Below are 19,795 nucleotides of genomic sequence, written 5' to 3' on the forward strand. Positions count from 1 at the left end.
TCACCTGATTCCTCAACTCATTTAGCGCCGAGAGCGAATGGCTTACGAAACTGCATAATTAATCTCATCACCGCCTCGGTAGCGCAGTAGGCAGCGCGTCAGTCTCATAATCTGAAGGTCGTGAGTTCGAACCTCACCCGGGGCACACGCATGGATCGTGTATTGGCGGTGTTCGTTTTTGTTCATCCTTGGTATTCATTGGAATGGAATGAGACGTCACCTGATTCCTCAACTCATTTAGCGCCTAGCGCGAATGGCTCACGAAACTGCATAATTAATATCACCACCGCCTCGGTAGCGCAGTAGGCAGCGCGTCAGTGTCATAATCTGAAGGTCGTGAGTTCGAACCTCACCCGGGGCACACGCATGGAGCGTGTATTGGCGGTGTTCGTTTTTGTTCATCCTTGGTATTCATTGGAATGGAATGAGACGTCACCTGATTCCTCAACTCATTTAGCGCCGGGCGCGAATGGCTCACGAAACTGCATAATTAATCACACCACCGCCTCGGTAGCGCAGTAGGCAGCGCGTCAGTCTCATAATCTAGGAGGTCGTGAGTTCGAACCTCACCCGGGGCACACGCATGGAGCGTGTATTGGCGGTGTTCGTTTTTGTTCATCCTTGGTATTCATTGGAATGGAATGAGACGTTATGTAATTGCTCAACTCATTTAGCGCCGAGCGTGAGTGGCTCACGAAACTGCATAAGTGATCGCGCCCCCGCCTCGGTAGCGCAGTAGGCAGCGCGTCTGTCTCATACTCTGAAGGCCGTGAGTTCGAACCTCACCCGGGGCACACGCATGGAGCGTGCATTGGTGGTGTTCGTTTTTGTTCATCTTTGGTATTCATTGGAATGGAACGAGACGTTATGTAATTGCTCAACTCATTTAGCGCAGAGCGTGAGTGGCTCACGAAGCTGGATAATTGATCGCGCCACCGCCTCGGTAGCGCAGTAGGCAGCGCGTCAGTCTCATACTCTGAAGGCCGTGAGTTCGAACCTCAGCCCGGGCACACGCATGGAGCGTGTAATGGCGGTGTTCGCTTATGTTCATCCTAGGTATTCATGGAAATTGAATGAGACGTTACGTAATTGCCCAACTCATTTAGCGCCGAGCGTGAATGGCTCACAAACCTTCATAATTAATCGTGCCACCGCCTCGGTAGCGCAGTAGGCCAGCGTCAGTGTCATAATCTGAAGGTCGTGTGTTCGAAGTTCACCCGGGGCACACGCATGGAGCGTGTAACGGCTGTGTTAGCTTTTGTTCATCCTTGGTATTCATTGGAATGGAATGAGACGTCGCCTGATTCCTGAACTCATTTGGCGCCGAGCGTGAATGGCTCACGAACAGCACAACAGGTTTAATCAAACGACATACCAGGTTTATTGCCAAGGAACGGTCCAGCAACGAACTCCCGTTTTCCCTCCTGCACCGCATTTTATCCCCTATCCCGACCGGAAACGCCCCCTAAACACAACCAGTTCCCACCGGTGCTGCTATCCAGGCTTCTGCTGCAGGAGCACGCCACAAGGTTCTGGAAGAACACCTCATATATTGTGGCCAAAGTACAAGAGCGGAACTAATCGAAACACACAATACGTGTTGTGGGGGTAAGGAGACTTTATTTGATAAAAACACAAACAGCTGAGGCAAATAAAAGACAAACAACAAACGGGGCGTGGAGTGGACGTGGACCGACAGTCGTGGTGGTGACACGATGTATGCACAATCATTGATGAGGTACATTCGGAATCGGTACTGAAAATAAAACAAATTCGCTGCGTCCGATCGTCTGTCACATCGCTTCTTTTCAATTTGGTGGCATTCGTACCGCATGACTTATGATTTATCAAATGAACTTTACGCGACTTACCTCCGTCCGCTGTCTTTTAGTGCTTCTGCAGTCTCCAGCTGCATATATCGTTGGCACGGCATCCGAGTTGAGATGTCTTCGGCTTCTTGTGAAAACTTCAAATTGCTCTTCGAGTTGCGCGTTGCTTCCGTAACACTCAAGGGCGAAATGACTGAAGCAAACGTCGCTGCTTTCGAAGGTGCCACACAATTGGAGCTGTAACCGATTGCTGCAGTCCAATAGCTTTTTATTTCGTCTTCCAAAAACTTGGGGTTTTTAAATATTAGAACTGCACGATGAAATTGTTCTTGCAGTCAGGGGCGAATCACTCACGCATATTCGGTACGCAGCACGAACACGAATCGCACCGGGAAGCCTCTTTGATTGCAGCCGATTTGCTGCAGATGATTTGCAGCCGGATAACGGAGACATCCAGATGAAAGATCGAAGTCACTGAAAAGGTTAGCCAGCTGTAGGACTCGAACCCACATCTTCTGGATTTCTTAGGCACTTGAGGCTTTGTATGTATTTGTCCTTTCAATGTGTTCCAGCCTCAGAACATCAGTTGCCATCATCTAGACATTCCGGTTGAGTCGGCGGATGAAATCAAGTCAAACGTCATATGCCATGCCGCAACATCCCCGACCTCGAGTGTGACGTCGACTAGAGCACTGCACGGGCCTAATTTTCGGGCCGGTTCCCGGCCCAGACCCGGCTGCTACGGCCCGCACCCGGCGTCTTCTATTTACGACGTCGATTTACAGCCCGGGCCCGGCAAAAGCCCGACTCCGCCGAACCGGGCCTAGCCCGTACCCGACAGTTTCCATGCTCAGGCCCGGTCCCAGCCCGCCACTGCTCAATATGTTCTCGAGACCCGGAAGCGTATTTAGGTTTACTAAACAGCACAGCGCAGCGAGGGAAAGGACGCAGCTAATTGGTGGAGAGTGATGAGGTACACTCGAACGGATCGGCTGTGTTTCTCTACCGGCAAGCCGCTCTGTGCTTGTTTGCTTGGGAAGGCAACGCGCAGCGGCGCGTGGGCGATACGTATGTGCCTTGGTGTTTAAGAGAGACTAATCTCCGCTCTATTGCGCATGCACCGATTTTAGTTCCCCTTTCTCGAACTCTCACGCGAACGAAATATGTCAGAACACCTAATCTCACTGACGCTCGTGCGGGACTCTCAGCGCGCCCGCCACGCAAATCGTCCTCAAATGTGTTTGAGTGCACATGAGAAACCCAGACCCATTACACGAAATAAGCATGATCACGTATAAAAGAGTGATAGTTCTCAAATGAGAATAGCAAGATACCCAATGGGAAAAAAAGTGACATGAAAATTCAGCTATCCAGTCTCGTGAAATATGTTCGCGTACATGCCCGACCATGGCCACCGTTCTCAAGCCCGTACCCGGCCCGGGCCTGGTGGCTGAAACCCGAGCCCGGCCCATGCCCGCATAAAAAACGCAAAGCCCGGTCCGGGCTCGGGCTTTCGGGTAAGCCCGGGCCCGTGCAGTGCTCTAAAGTCGACACACGGTTTGCGTGCCGCAAGTCGGAACGCCAGCTCAACTAAAAATTCACTTTTCGAAAACCGTAAGGATTTTCCGACAGCTGCTTTGGACATATAATCAGTGTTTCCTCAATGCTTCTACCTCATTGGTGTGATTCCACCTACATCGGGCAAACCAAAGGCTGTATCACGAAAAGGCTATGCGAACACTTAAACTACGTCAACAATGCATCAGCAACTTCTGAACTGTCAAATCATGTGCACAGTTGTGCCCCGATTTATAGTCACCCAGTGCTTATTCAGGCTACCGGATGACTCGGCCGGCATCCTTGTAGGAGATGCTTCTATCCTTGTCTCGCGCTCATTGATTTACTCAACCTTCTGCCACCCTTTCCTCTGCCCTGCAATGACTTGCTTTCTGCAAAATATTTATTTCACTGAACTGGTATGTATTGGTTATAAGCTCCTCCGTTTTTCCTTCCTTGCATACGCCTCAAGCTCAAGGTGTTCCTTGCAAAGGTATAACATAAAAACAGTTAGTTGGGCTCCTGTTCCTCACAATCATGAAACTTCATAATTAATGCACTGTTCTCTCATCTTTACTGAAAGCTGTCTTCTTATGGATGTATTATTTATAGGATAGCTACCAGTCGGAGTTAACCCTGTTGGCATGCCATATTTCCCAATTACTTAATGCCGGTGAAGAACTATTCTGTCTCATGTATAAACCCAGGTGTTGTTCGAATGATATGAGTGGTGATGGCTCTTCCGTGGCAAGGCGAGTTGAGGTATACGCGAAGTGGTTTTATGCTATACGGGATGCTTCAAGGCAGGGATATTCCCAGGATTTTCGTCCAGGGGGTCCGGAGGAGGAGGGGGGGGGGTGTTCCGGAGCGGAGGGTGCATCCATATTTGCAGCTGTTCTGGCTTTTTTTTGCCTTTCTGACACACAGTTTGGAGGATTCTTGGGGGTGTCTTAGTGGGGTACAGATAGTGCAGGAAAAATCCCTGCCTGAAATCATGCTTGAAGGTATTCAAGGCGTCTTAATGGGGTAGAGCGTGCTGTACCAGCTGTGTACCTCACAAAGCCACAGCTCCCTCGTCCCCGAACGGTTGTGTACCCGCTGTCTAGAGGTGCTTGCTTCTGTGTAAAGCATGTGTACCTTATCCCATGGATCGCCCCTTCATACGAGAGGTTCACAAAATGTACACAACGGACATCAGATTTAATGAACTTCCAGCCCGATGCGATTCTCATCTTGAACAAAAGTAATTTAACTGTTAGAGGCATTGTGTGGTCAGCGCCCCCGTGTTGGCACAATGAAAAGCGAACTCTGTCCCTGTGGCTGACACAACTCAGACTAGAATAACTATACTCAATAAATAAATGAGCAAAGAAATATGTATGTCTCTCTGAAGCTGACTGAGACCAAAGAGAACAATCTATAAAAGGATACTATAAAACGGTAAAAATAAATATCTGCGGAGTTCTTAGGCGTATTTAAAGTGCACAAGAAAGGCGACATGCATGTTACAAACCCCCGTGAGGCACTGATTTATTCTTGCAGCAGTGAAATCGGGTATTAACCTCGAATCCCAGCTAATACAGACGGATGTACCGGCTGGGTCGAACACAACACATGGGGCATGCGAGTGAGTAAAGCACGAGGTCAACAAGTAATCCATAAAAAAAAAAAAAACAATGAGAGCTCGGCCCCTTGTGCTGGCACTCAATGGCTTTCTTGTATGTTGCTTGTTGACTTTGGGGTTGTGGCTCCAACCTCCAAACTCGTACGCTTGCTTGCGCATTTTGGAAATGAAATGTGATCCACCAGAACCCTTTCCCCTCTTCCCCCCCCCAGAAAAAAAAAATACTTTTCACTCTGTGCGATCATGCGCCTCCCTTCTTTTCGGATTCATAGTTCACACTGCAACGATTCCTGTTATCTGCGCAATGTGCAGACCTTTATTCGGACTTCTGGGAACACGGTTCCCTATTGCATGCAGAAGAACGTATCTGTTTCTGGAACTTCGTAGTCGTCCAATTCCCACGCATAGAGAACTGCCTTTTTGAAATCCTTGTAGAGGCGATGATACCGATGAAACCCGAATACATTGCAGATCTGTTGGAAACATAAGAGCAACATCAATGAAAATGCATCAAAATGAAAGGAGAACGACAGCACGCAAAATCCTGTTCTGGAGTCTAATAGACAATCGAAAGAGCGGACACACACACACAAAACGCTACATTTGTGGTACCTCTCTTGTTTATACCTCGATGTGCCTCTTGATTTTCTACAGGATGTGAGCAGACAGAGTAGCCCCACGTTTACGCGCGCAATACGTCGCTTGCTTACTGTAGGAGCTCCCGGTGGCAGACGGCATTTTGGGCGATTAAAGAAACGGTGGTATGATCGAACGCTGAGTGAGAAAAAGAAAGAATTCAAGAGACGGTTACGCACTTGTAACGCGATTTTCAGCGTCAGCTGTGCGTAAATCAATGCCTGATGATTATTATAATACAAGAGCGATCACAGGCGATCTCTGGGAGGGACCACACACCGGGCATACTTTAGAGGAGATGGTATTACTCTACACGAGTTTGACCGGCTGTTATAGAATGTCCCAACGAACAGATGTTCGTGGCCTTATGCTAGGAGGGTGGCGGTAGACGTGACTGGCTGGCACGTTGTTGTCGCCACCTATATTAGCAGCAGACAGGCAGCCACAGACTACGACGACAAGGACGGCATTTAGCGAATTGACCATTTGCATGAGATGTGGCGCCCTCTCGAGTGTCGTCTGCTACTGGCCGAAAACAAATGCACGTGAGGAGGTGCCGCACGGTTCCGTTTTAATGCCTTCGTTCCAGAGTACTGCGTGCGTTAACTTTTTGAGTGTCCATCTCAGGTTTCGGGTCCTGTTTCTGCTGCTTCTCTCTGTACGAAGTTTCAGTGTCCGTTTGATGTACGCAACATGACCCTGGAGCCCGCTGTGACATTCCATGACAGACCAATAATATGTGTCTCACTGTTTTGAAGAAGAGGAAGGAGAATATTTTTGCGCTTGCTGAGTGTAGTGCAGCCATTGTGGATTAAAGCTTCTCGTTCCCGAGTCATTTCCCCTCATTTTTGGTGCCAAAACCCGCGAAGCGTAGCCTCACTCATTGACGGAAGGATTCCAGGATCGCGAAAATGGTATACATGTTCCGCTGGTCGTTCGCGTGCAGCGTGCGCTCGTGAGCAGTGAATTCGTGCAGGTTGGGCCACACCGAGAATATCGGCCATGTGGACCGGAAGACGAGCTCTCACGTTCAGCTTTCCGCGTTCTTCTTCTTCCAGAAGAAGAACAGTCTTTGTTCGAAATATCGGCGGCTTCTGTCCTGAGGCAACTCCCTCCCTAGGATGACAGTGTGTCCTTGGTGTTCCTCAACATGGTTGGCCATTTGTCCTTAACATAAGTATGCCGCATTGGCTGAGTGCGTAACGCGAGGTCATCGTGACATGTTTAGAAGTGGTCAACAAACAACAAGTTTTCATTTTCATGGTGATCACTGGAGAGTTTCATTGCCAGGGGCGATACTCTACCCCATTGCTGACGATTGTGTGGGGAATGAAATAATACTCCCCTCCACAATGAGGTTCGAAGTCCTATGAGTTTTAAAAATTTCAGAAGAAGAATTACGAAGCCTTGTGTGCAAATCTGCGTGCTTTACTGCGAGACTGCCACATAAGAATAGTTTCTGGGGTCGAAACACGTTCAAAACTGCGGAGGGAAACAGCAAACGCGTTGTTTACAGACGGTTTGGCCTCCGATCATGGCTGCGGCCATCCCTACGGCCACGTGTGTATTGACGTCTCCTGTGATGTGACGAAGACATGTCTAGAGTCCACTGCGTTCGGCCAGCACGCTTTCGCCAATAGAGCAATGAATTCAAGGGTGCCACTATGGAAATAAGAGAAGTGGGCATCCATGTGGTGCTTCATTTGGGTTTTTGAACCGCCGGTCCCCTAGTGGTGGCTGAACGCACCTGTGCGGACATTGGTGAGCCCTATTCCAAAACCACGGGGAACAAAGTTCGTGTGTATATATCTATTGTTACGCAGACTTTGGTTGCCACAATATTTGTGTTGGTCTCCATCGGATAAATGCGTGCGCCACCGGAATTTGTGCAGTAAGCAAGCGACACGTTATGTGCCTAAATTTAGGGCTACTTTATCCGCACACAACCTATATAATTCATCAAGACGTGCAAGTTACCATTTAATAGCTTAAACCAGTCCTGAGAATGCGTACAATGCTTAGATCGCTTTTGGTACTCCTCATTAAGTCACCAATGGTCCTGAAGGTTTGTCCGAGGCAGTGTCGTGGCCGGGGGGGGGGGGGGGTTAGAGGGTTCAAACCCTCCCGAAATGATACGTTTGGCAGTGAATTTATGTGAGGGAAACCAGAGGGAAATCCTACTTCCCCATCTCAAGTCCCCATAGAATCCCTCCTGATTTTTTTTTTCTGGCGCTGCGGGACCATGGGTTGCATGATGTTTGGTGTGCTTATTTCGCGTTACTGTAAATTCCCACACGCGACAGACTTCTCTGCAGCATCCCTCAGAAAAAGTGTTGCGCAGAGAAGTTTGCAGCTACGCTAGAAGCGAGACAGGAGACCTGGGGACTTAATCGTTTCCACCGCTCACCAGCTAACGAGGGGCGAGGCTCTCGTTAACAAGGGCACGTGGCACGTTTTACGTGATGCGATTTCATCGTTAACGGTGCAAAGGCGTAATCTCTCGCCACGTGTGAACCAACGGTGACGTCTTCCTACCGAGCGTATTCACGTGCTCACAGGCTTCATCGCCTACATGGCTCATCTAACGAAGATCTAACGATGTGCGAGACACTCGTGAACTCTAGCACGTGGTGTATGACGCGCTTTTTCCGTTAACAGGGGTGTAATCTATTGGTCTAGTAACGATCCAACGAGATAGTTTGCCTTACAACTGGCTCTACCCACTCGTTATAATGTTATACAGTAACATCTTCGTTTCGAGAATTGCAGAAACGGAATTTTCTGCACAAAGGAACATGTATTGCTCCACGACTGTGTACAAAAATGACATCCTTTCCCTTTCATCGCATTTACACTAGTGTTTACGTGAGGGCTCTGACATATCCTCGAGAAGATGCAGGACAAGACGAGAAAGAAGATGAAGTGACAATGACAAGCCATAGACAAGCCATGTGAGCTATCCAAACAAAATTAAACAACCCCATATGTTGAAAGCATTGCAGTCCCGTTGGTAAATGGTGACATCACAACACGTAAGTGCTCGTAACGAGCATGACAGCCTCAACGAGGAAGCTAAAACAGGAGCAGAGATTGTGACCACATCAAAGCCTCGATAAGGTTCCTTGTTTCGTAATTCCTAACGACTCGCTGACGTTGAAGCTGCCAAAGAAACATGGCGGAAAGGTTCTTCGCTTGGGCGATCACACAAGCAGCTTACCCTGCCCCATGGACTTGATGGCGTCAGGATGCCTTTCAACTGGAGGTAAATTGAATGCCTATAGTAGTTTTCGAATTCTTCTCTTTGAGAGTACATTGCGGACAGTGTTGATGTTGTAATGAAAGTTGAAGAGCAAATCACTCTGTACATTTCCTTAGGTAGATTCGCCTGAATAGTTCCATAACATTATCTTGCTTCGGGGCGCTCCCACGGAATTAACAAAAAAAGTTCACTAACGTTCTGTTAAAGCTCACTAGAAAATCGTTTTATTGCATAGCAAACATAATTAAAGGCGCTGTTTATGACGCATGACAGTAATGCTGCACGTTGTATTTCGTTGCTTGCAGGAAAACTGTACATAGAGGTAATCAAATAAGTGTTTACGCTGAGGAAGATGATAATGAACGAGCATGGGACCGCAACAAGAATGTATGAGAACACGAGAATGGGACATATCGGAATAAATCAAACAGTCCTACTTGTCGGAGAAAATGCAGCTCCGCTGGCAGCCTGCTCTTCGGTCAGGGCGGTGACATCACAAGGTGAGCGCTCGTAACGTGCACAATAGCCACAAAGAAGGAGCTTTACGAGCAGGGGGATGTGTCCCTGTGTGGTGTGATGAAGTAAGAAGCTGGACGAGCAGCCTCAAGCAACGTACATGGTCGACAGGTGGGGCAACCGGATCAACGGATTAAGCCGGATCGGCGAAACATTGTCGTGGTAGTGAGGGGACTGGATACAAGAGTACTTAGCGTACGGCCACTTCGGTATGTGACACAGTACCTTACAAGGCATTATGCGGGTAGCGGATACAGATTCGTCCCAGAGGGTCAAGAGGAGGCCGAAAAAAGTGCGTTGCGCTGGTCCGGCACGAGTTGTAATGGATGTGGACAACATTCTGGTAATCTGAATGTGGTGCCGCATATAAGCTCACCAGAAGAACCGCGCAGGACATAAGCCCAGTACGGCAAGAAGATGACGATTGCCCCAGAGTACCAAAGAACCCGTAGGACACGGCCTTGATGTGCCTGTGAAGACGCTCCACGATACCGCTATCTCTGGGATGGTAAGCCGTTGTCCGGATTTCGTGAGCGCCGAGAAGATGACAGAGTTCTTTGAAGAGGCATAAATCGATCTGTCGCACTCGATCGATGGTTATGGTGGGAGTACCCGAAATCTCGATATTTATACCATCAGGGGGGCAGACGCAATTTTATCGGCTGTTATGCTGGCCAATGGCACGGCATGTGGCCATTCTGTGAACCAATCAACCTGAGCCGGAGGAAGGGGGCCAACGACGTCCATATAAATTTTTTCGAAGCGCTCGTCGGACGGTAGAAATAAGCCTATAGCTGTGGTGATGCGGCGGTGGCCCTCGTGCTCCCTTGCGCGCAGACACTCAAAACACGGCAGTGCCCAGTTCGGAACGTCCAGGTTTATGTCAGACCAAGTATGGCGAGTTTCGATGCGCTTCTGAGACCGCCTGTATTCAAGTGTAGGCTAGGTTGTGCAGGGCCTGAAAAACTGCACGTCGGAATGGTCGAGAAGCAAAAGGTTGCGCGATTCCCGTGAAGACATCGCACCATACTGAGCGAAACAGCGCTTTCGGTGCGGGACACCAGTGGAATACAATGTTGCCATACATCGGTGCTTCCTATCGAGGAAAGAGGCTGAGAGAGAGCGCCCTTGGCGTTCCCTGTATTTCTCTCAGCTCTTTTATTGGTCAGTAAACGTGTGAGTATGATCGAGACCGGCTGAAACCATTTCGTTGTATTATTCTGAGGACAGCAGAGCGCCCACATGCTCGGTCATCGAGGACGCTCTTGCCTTGCTAGCTGGGTGGTATCCGGAGTCACCGCTAGATGCGTCAATTTCTTGTCCCCTCTGTCAAAACTACACGAACAGCTCGGAAGAGAGGCAACGAGTGAGGACTCTGAATAAGATCACGAAGTCGCTGCCGTCATGTATCCGTATGAACACTAGCGCCACACTCATAAATTGTGGTGACGACCCTTTCTATACACACAACAGTTGTCGACAAGACAGCGCTAACCCTGACCTGCACCATGGCAGCCTTTCTTTGTAAATGTGTACTTCAATAAGTACATTCATGTATCCAGCAAAAGACATGACATGGTGTCAGGAGAGACCAGAGCAACAAGTTTGACAACCGCAACGCATGCAACGCAGTGACAGCCATGGCAAGTCCTTTTTTGCAACCGCCACCGCCTTTCACGCCGGGTGACAACCCTGCCGGCGAGTGGAAAAAATGGCGGGAAGCTTTCCTCATATATGAAACTGCTGTCGAATACTCGGCAAAGCCCGACGCAACAAGGAAAGGTCTTCTTCTTCATATTGTGGAACCATCGGCGCGACGAATCCAGCAGACGCTTCCCGAAGTACAAGCACAAGACGCTGTCACTGCAATTCTGAAACAGTTTGTAGGAGCCCGAGAGGGATGAAGTGAACGGCCCGAGTGACAACAACAACTGGTTTATTCGACGGGATCGGGATCGCCTAGGTTGCTATAAGTCACGCGCTCTGCGCTATCTTCCTCTTTGTCGATGCTGACGATATGCTACGATCAGGCTCGTTTAATGAGACAGGTCAAGAACGAAAGTGAGCCGAAATAGAAAAACGAGATGGCATGTCTCGAGATCCGCGAGCACAAAAACTAAAACGGCAAGTGCTGTGCCCTGGCAACGACACATTGCAACAAAAGATGACCAACAATAAGGATACAACAATCCGCCGGTGAGCACGACCATGTTGGACCGCAGAGACTAGGTCGAAAACGGAATCCATAGAGCTTCGGTGGCGACGAAACCCAGCCATTTCGTGAGGAAACAGACCTTGCTTTTCGAGTCACCAGTCGAGACGATGCAAAACCATTTTCTCCACCAGTTATCCCATACAGGTTGTCAGCGTCGTAGGGCGGAAGGAAGATAGGGCATTTGGGAGCCTGCCTGTGGCTCAGTCCAGTAGTTGCTGAGAGGGACAGTGTATCGTGCACAATGTATAGAGGAAAATGGTCCCCACGCCTAGTGTCGACATCCGTAGCACAGGAGACGTGGCGAGTTATGTTCACTGAGCACCACGAACGGTCGAATGCGCCGAGTTACGCTGAGGATCGCATGTAAGTTGGTTCGCGATTGTTCAGTAGGCAATTCTGCATTGCTTCCATTAACCTCCTTCCCCTACCGTCCGTCCTTCGACTTTCCTGCCGTACGGTGAGCATTGAAGTCATCCGGGACGACCCCCGCAGCTTGCAATGAACCAAGTAAGCCTTCGAGGTCACTCCACGGAAACTGTACCGCGAAACGTATAGAGATACTGACAACCGTTGTCAGCATGGGCCCAAGGCGGATCTTGCAGGTGGCATTGTCGTAAGTGCGATGACTGACTGACCCTATGGACGCAGCAACGAGGTCATTACGGATGTATAACGCTGTTCTGCTCTCAGAGGATTGATGAGATCAATAGACTGTTTGTCCGTTAACGGCGATGTGCACCATCCATGCAGTGTTCGCATACAGCAATGAAGGGGAACTTGTGCTGCAGATAGTGGTATAAAAGATAAGGTTGGAGCTTATTTTTAACCACAAGTTTAAAAATGATGCGCTCCATCACTGGAGCAGAATCCTTTCAATACACCGCATGATGTGATCCGATTTCGAATGAGTCGCGCGTGGTGTCTCTATCGGATTCCTCACAGAGAATCGAAATACTTTGCTGTCAGTGTGTCTTAAGACAAGCTGATGTAGACGCAACGTTGTGTGCACTAATCATCCAAAGTGAACTTCATGCTCGACGTATTTTCATGATACGCATCATAGCTTCAGAAGTTTCGTGACTTGCTAACGCAGCATCTCCTTGTCGTGCCGTTATTACGATGTTACCTGCACCGACTACCACCACCACGCTCTACATCAACCTCCTATGCAAACATGCCTGCGTTGCGATGCGAAGCCACATAGGTATCAGCTATCGCTTTTCCGGTTTATTTCGCAATATTATGATGATTCGCAGGATGCTGTGGCCGCCGTGGCAGTCGGAACATTTTTTTTAAATTCCGTGTTAGCACCGCGAAGCAACTGTGGCTATGAGCGGCGTACAGACGTGGATAGAGGACAGCAGGAGGGAGTGGGGGGACAGTATGCGTCCTGGGCCGACTTCAGGGGGAACTGTGCCGACATTTGTCGGGAAAGTCTTCGGAAAACCTCAGACAGCACAGCCGGTGAGAGGATTCGAACCCGTGTCACCTCCCAGTCTCGGCGTGGAAAGCGATCACCCTAACCACTATGCCACGGGAGCTGGTGGGGAACATTTGTGTGCGTCCCACTCATGTATGAGGAGACTGAGCCAGGAGCCATTTATACGAAGAGTTTGGTTATACGAAGAGTTTGAAGCCTCATGGGTGGAGCTTGTTCTGACGTCAGAGTCGTCGCCGCGCCGCCTAAAAAGCAGGAATCCAAGCAAAATCCTCTTACTAGCCATCTGATGCGCGCCATTTTGGTGCTGCCCACTTGCTGGTCCACAGCTTTGTGGTTGCGCCGAATGTAATCTGCAGGAAAAGGCGGCTTATGACCCACAGGCGTCTGTGATAAGGGGGCTTTGTTGCCGAACTGAAAGAGTATGACAAAGGGCATTCGGAGGACCAAGGGCGCACGTGTCTTCCTTCCTTGTATCCTAAAAAAAACGATCAGCGTGAATATGGCGTCGACGACAGGCTGATGGTGGGACAAAAATACAGCACGGCGAGGGAAGTCATTCAGCCGTGACGTTGCATGACGATCTTCAAGCTAGGCTCCTCCTAATGACCAAACTCTTTCTATAAACGGCTCTGGTTGAGGCTGCCAGATGGCGCCGCCAAGGTGAATAGAAACGTCACCGTGACATAATCATGACGTTGGTAGACATAGTGAAACCGGGACAGTGCGGCCGGAGAACACCGCGGTTTCGCAAAGCCATATTCCTTCACGAAGGTGATGAGTGGCTTCTTTGTATATGGTACGCACAAATGACCGCCGTACTACATAAAGTTATTTGCAGTGGGTTTGGCTAATTCAACCACGGTCTATCTGATTTAGCAAGAAAATATTACATTGACTAGGCAAATTTCTAACTTCAATTTAAAAAAAAATCGAATTTGGTTCAATTAAAAGTCGTCTCGTCAAAAACATTTTTAATAGGTGACAAATAGAATGGCCGGAAGACAGCCATTTACCCCATATTTTTTAGCCATTTTTTTATAATGGTTGAATGACACGTTTCGTGTCGCACCCAGTATATGTATGCATGTATATATTGTTACGGCGTTGGCGATCGCCGTAGAAGACGATAAAGGGCGCGAGGTTTTCGGAATACATGCCACGTGATGTTGGATGTTCGTGTTCTGTTTTGCGGCCTGTAACATTTTGGTGGCTGCGGTAGGATGAATCTCCAAGATCCAGAGGAACCCACTGGAGAGCGGGGACCTACAACGAGGTCCCACTCCCGACAAATCCTTTCGTCGCAAGGCGTGCCGGCTACAGTAGCGCCGGCACAGAAAGAGGCTGCACAGGGAGATGGTGTCCTAGGAGGGAGCAACGGCGAAGAAACAGCATCGCAGTGCACAGCAGGGTTGTCAGCTGTTTTTGCCCGACAATTCTCGGAGCTTTCGGCAGTCCTTATGGACGCACTATCCGAGATGGGATGGCGGATAGATGCCGTTGAACAACGTCAAGGGTTGCATCGTCCAGACGCCCGCCGGCAGCACGAAAGATTACCACTGACACGTGGTGACCCGTCGCCGACACGGCCCCAACCCGCGAATCCTAAATACCAGCCTCAGCCAAGCGCCACGTCGAAGCTTCCAACGTTCGACGGCACTGGATCGCTCGATGCTTATCTAGCACAGTTCACCCTGGTTGCCCGTGGTAGCAATTGGAGAGAAGAGACTAAGGTGACGGCGCTAGCGGCAGAACTTCGCGGATAAGCCCCCGAAGTTATGTTTATAGCCACAGCCCATAACTTGACCTTCAACGCGGTAGTGGACACATTAGTGAATTAGAAAAGCTCCGAGCCGTATCAGAATACCCAGCCCCCACAACACTTACAAAGCTGAAGAGTTTCATTGGGTTCGCGTCGTACTTCATGCGCTTTGTAAGCGTCTTTTCGCGACGGCTGCGCCCCCTTTCTAACCCCATAAAAACGGGTCAGCCGTCGTTATGGAACTCTCCTCAGGAAGCGGCTTTCGAAGGCATTAATAATCCTATGTTGACGACGCCTACACTAGCGCACTTTGACGATAGCGCACCCATAGTCCTCCACACTGATGCCAGCGGGGAAGGACTTGGAGCCATGTTGCTTTAAAAGAACGAGCACGGGGAAGAGCGTGTCGTCTCGTACGCGAATAGGAAACTGAGTGATGTTGAGACGCGCTATCATTTTTCGGAATTGGAATGCTTCACATTGCTGTGGGCTATCAATAAGTTTCGCCCTTACCTCGAAAACGAAACTTCATCGTGGTAACAGACAGCATTGCTCTAATGTGGCTTAACAACAAAACGGATCTCACTCCGAAACTGTTTCGATGGGCTATACAGCTTCAGGAATATGACTTTGAAGTGGTATACCGCAGCGGGTCCACCCATCAAGATGCTGACTTCTTGTCCCGCCACCCTATCAACAGTGTTTCCGTTTTGTTCGATCTCGCAAGGGCACAGAGAGCTGACTGCTTTACCAACATCAGCATCACGTCCCTCGAGAACATCCCACCGGAATGGGGAACAACGTCGGGTTGTTTCCCGCAAGTACGCCATCTATGACCATGTGCTGTGCCGTTTAGTCGGAACCCTTTCCCGGCCACGTCCCGTACTTCCTCAACCCACAAGGGAGTCCACGATTCACTCGTGCCACGATGATCCTACAGCAGGCCACCTTGGCATAAACAAGACTTTACATCGGGTCCAAGAACGTTTCTGGTGGCCCAACATGAAGCGCGACATTAAGGCCTACGTGAGGACATTTGATACGTGCCAACTTCGTAAGACGCCACCACACATGCCTACGCCAGGCATTATTCCTATACCGCCTTCACACAGCCCCTTCGAGATGGTTGGCGTTGACCATCTGGGGCCCTTTCCTTCCACCATTCGTGGAAATCGCTATATTATCGCCGCTGTGGACTATTTCACCAAGTAGGTAGAGGTATGCTCAGTCCCCGACTCTTCGGCCTGTCATATCGTATGGTTCCTCTTGAGCAGCATCATTCTGCGGCACGGAACGGCACGCGTCGTACTCACCGCGCCCTTTCAAGTCTCGTGAGCTAGCTTCATCCCTGCATGATTGGGGCGTGCGTCACGCTTTCGTCTCCACGTATCACCCACAATGCAACGGACGGGTAGAACGCAACAACCGTTCTCTCCTTGACATTCTATATGCCTACGTTGACGACCACCACTCCGATTGGGACGACTACGTTCCTTACGCCTCCTTTGCGCTCAACACAGCTCGGTAAGGCACAACCAACGAGGTTCCCTTCTAATTGGTGTACGGAGGACGGCTGTCCTTTCTCAGGAGGCGTCCTTTGACGTTACCTGGTCCCTTCGTCGCGAAGAACTAGGCCCTGGGCCGTGTTCCTGGAAGCGCGTGAGTACCGCAGCATCGTAGTGACGCTCACTGCAAAAGCACGGACTGCGCAACGATGCTACGGTGCTCACGCACTTCCAGGAACGCGCCCCTGGTTTCCAGTCACGCCTACGAAACGCCGGAGACCAGGCCCGCACCGCAATTCCCCGGTCTCAACTGCTTACAGATAAGCATGGATTCCCGGAGGCCAGGTTTCACACTGGAGATCTTGTCTTTGTCCGGCAACGACTCAGACAGCGGGGAAGAGCCCAAAAACCACTGCCACATTACATTGGCCCGGTTCGCGTCGAACGGCAACTCGGACCTGCGACCTATGAAGTGCGGAAAACCGAAGAAGGCCAAGGACCCGGGGTGAGGCAACACCGGCCATTTCCGGCTCACGTCGGCCAGCTGAAGCCGTATCTGGTCCGGATATGAACCTTGTACTCTGCCGTACGCGTGATCTAAATGTGCCGGACAGTTTTCACCAGGGTGGGTGGAGAGTGTTACGGCGTTGGCGATTACCGTAGAAGAGGATAAAAGGCGCGAGGTTTCGGAATACACGCTGCGTGATGTTCGATGTTCCTGTTCTGTTTTCCGGCCTGTAACAATATGTACGAGGGGCGTTCAAGTCAAACCGGGACTTTTCATTTTTCGTAAAAGTAAAATGAACTTACAGGCGAGAAATTAGTTTTAGTTTTCAACGTAATCTCCAGCTGCACTAATCCATTTGTTCCAGCGTTTCGCGAGGGCTTGGATGCCAGCAGCGTAGCAATCCTTACCGGCGCGTAGCAGCCATGATCAGACTGCATTCTTGACCTCATCGTCGCAGCTGCTGCAGTGGCGGCCCCCAAGGAACGCCTTCAGTGGCCCGAAGAGATGGAAATCGCTGGGGGCGAGGTCTGGACTGTAAGGGGGATGTGGCAGCAACTCCCAACCAAGTTCCTGTAAGGTGCGCGCCATGATATGCGCTGTATGTGGGCGTTCATTGTCCTGTAGGAGGAGGACTCCTTCGGTGATGAGGCCTGGCCGCTTTTGCTTCAGCGCCTTATGCACATCTCTAAGAACCTGGCAGTAAAATGCACTATTGATCGCACTATATGCGCTATTGATATCGAGACATGTTATCCGTTGGTCCTTGAGGATCAGGTGCTCCACAAGTTGGATGTTCTCAGGAACTCTGACACTGGGCTCTGAGCCGCCCCGGGCGGGGTCGTCCTGCTCTGATGTACGGCCGTCTCGGAACCGTTTGCACCACTCAAACGCTTTTCTGCGGCTAAGTGTATCGTGGCCATACTGAGCCTAAAGTCTTCTGTGAATTTCAGATGACTTTACGCCTTCATTCACGAGAAACTTCGTGACAATTCGCTGTTCGATGTGCGCTCTCACCTCGTTGTCGACCATCTTGTCCAGCACGTGCCTTCTGTTTTTCCCAAACTTTGGACCACCACGTGGTGAATGCGGAGGCCTGTCGCGTGTGAAAATGACGAAAAAGAAGTAGCGCAAGCGATTTGTACACTCAGGAGACAGAAAGTCCCGGTTTGACTTGAACGGCCCTCGTATATATAACAATATGTAAAGAATTACAGAAAAATCGAACAGTATGAGAAGGCACATTTAAGCGTGGCTTTCTTGTGACTTAGTGATTTTTTGCAATAGTAGTTCCACTCTACCAAGCTGGCGGCACCGTTGTATCCTCTGACGTCATCTCTTTCTCTCTTTTTTTTTTGTAGACAGGGATAGGTCTACTGGAGGAAGCACGAAAGTCTCATTTGGCTGCGGATGCAGTCTTGCGCTACCGTTGTGTAGGGTCACGTAGAGGATTGTGTAGCGTTGTGAAGGGTGGTTGCCAAAGGGTCTTCAGGTTTTAATGCTAACGATTCTCTGTCAGATCCACCAATGGATCGAATATGAATCTGGTCGCTGTTTTTAGCGTTGCAGTGCTGGTGTACTCTTTTCAGTAATAAATTACTTAAATGTAATGTACAACAGGTACAGTAAAGGAGCAGGGGAAATCCGTCACCGTTCTATTGGAGAACGTGCTCCAAAGGTGTTTATTTCAACCTCCTCTTTTCCTTCCCCTGTTCCCTTCCTCTTCAACCTCTACATTCTCCCCCGTTTTGTTGACCATCCCCCCGTGGGTCCAATGGGCTGTCGTTGTCAATGGAGAACGTTGCGCGTGTACCTGGAGACCCCTTGTAGTCAGTAGCCTTCAATACACCGTTCTGACGAATCAGTCTCTAGAACGATACATGGCCCTTTATATCGGGCCCGCGTACGGAGTAGGCCTTGTCGAACTAGGACGCCGTTGCCAACTTGTATGTCCGGAATGGCATTGTTGTATCGTTTATCGAAGTTCCGCTTCATTGTTAGGCGATATTTTTCACGCTGTTGTGTAGTCTTGAGAGGGTCTTCCAATCGGATCCCCTGGGTGACACCGAGCGCGTGATCGGCAGGGAGAAATGGTACTACTGGACTAATAGACGCAGCATAGAGAGGCCTGCATCCGAGCGCGTTGTGCGTGACCTGATGTGGTGATGAACTGCGCCTTACACAGCTCATTTCCACCCTTCTCGGTATACTCTGTATAAACTGAGATGTAGTGCTTAATGTCCCTGATGGCTTGTTCTGCTAACCTGTTGGCTGCTGGGTGGGTGCGCCGAAGCGTAAGTCCTCTTTGCTGTGCCCACACCCGGAGCTTCCGGCTTCGGAACGCTGGACCATTGTCCAAGACTATAACTTTGGTGTTTCTGTAAGGAAGTTCACTTTCATCCCCGCCTTACTCAGACCAGTGAGTATATGTGCGAGATGGGTGGGTGAGTCAGCCTCTGATCTTGAATAAACGACTATGTTATCAATGTAGACCACAGAAAATTTCCCTTTGTAAGGCCGCAGAATATCATCCATGATTTTCTGCAACCGGGCTACAGAATACAGAATTTTTCCCTGCCAAACGGGAGTCGATTATATTCGTAGACATCAAAGGGTGTGGCGAATGTTGTGTACTCTTTGTATCCCTCCAGTAGACGGATCTGCCAGTTTCCTTTGCTGAGGTCAATAAACGAGAACACCATGGCTCTCGATCATCGCCCCATTGACGACATCTTGGCTGACGTCGTCAATACGAGGCATCAGTTAGCGAAATAGGTCCGTCTGTTGGTTTATCAGGCAATCGTCTGTACAGAGGCGGAATGTCCATCCTCCTTAGGTGCACTTGTTATTGGTGCCGCGAAGGATGAAGTCGACGGTCGTAGCATCGATTGCAGTTATTTCTGAAGCCATGCTGTTTTTTCTCTGGACGTGGGGTATGGTTTTCTGCGA

At 49.7% G+C, this 19,795-nt stretch overlaps 5 non-coding genes across 5 annotated transcripts; all 5 read left to right on the forward strand.

Annotated features, from left to right (window-relative positions):
* Positions 1-72: 72 nt before the first annotated feature.
* On the forward strand, positions 73-145 carry Trnam-cau (transfer RNA methionine (anticodon CAU)). Its single transcript has one exon. It is a non-coding gene; the product is annotated as a tRNA-Met (tRNA).
* Positions 146-288: 143 nt separating this feature from the next.
* Positions 289-361, forward strand: Trnam-cau (transfer RNA methionine (anticodon CAU)). Its single transcript has one exon. It is a non-coding gene; the product is annotated as a tRNA-Met (tRNA).
* A 143-nt stretch (positions 362-504) lies between these two features.
* Trnam-cau (transfer RNA methionine (anticodon CAU)) lies at positions 505-578 on the forward strand. The gene has a single exon. It is a non-coding gene; the product is annotated as a tRNA-Met (tRNA).
* A 143-nt stretch (positions 579-721) lies between these two features.
* Trnam-cau (transfer RNA methionine (anticodon CAU)) lies at positions 722-794 on the forward strand. Its single transcript has one exon. It is a non-coding gene; the product is annotated as a tRNA-Met (tRNA).
* A 143-nt stretch (positions 795-937) lies between these two features.
* On the forward strand, positions 938-1,016 carry Trnam-cau (transfer RNA methionine (anticodon CAU)). The gene has a single exon. It is a non-coding gene; the product is annotated as a tRNA-Met (tRNA).
* Positions 1,017-19,795: the final 18,779 nt, after the last annotated feature.

The sequence above is a fragment of the Ornithodoros turicata genome, chromosome 1 (assembly GCF_037126465.1).
Source record: "Ornithodoros turicata isolate Travis chromosome 1, ASM3712646v1, whole genome shotgun sequence".
Taxonomy (NCBI): Eukaryota; Metazoa; Arthropoda; class Arachnida; order Ixodida; family Argasidae; genus Ornithodoros; species Ornithodoros turicata.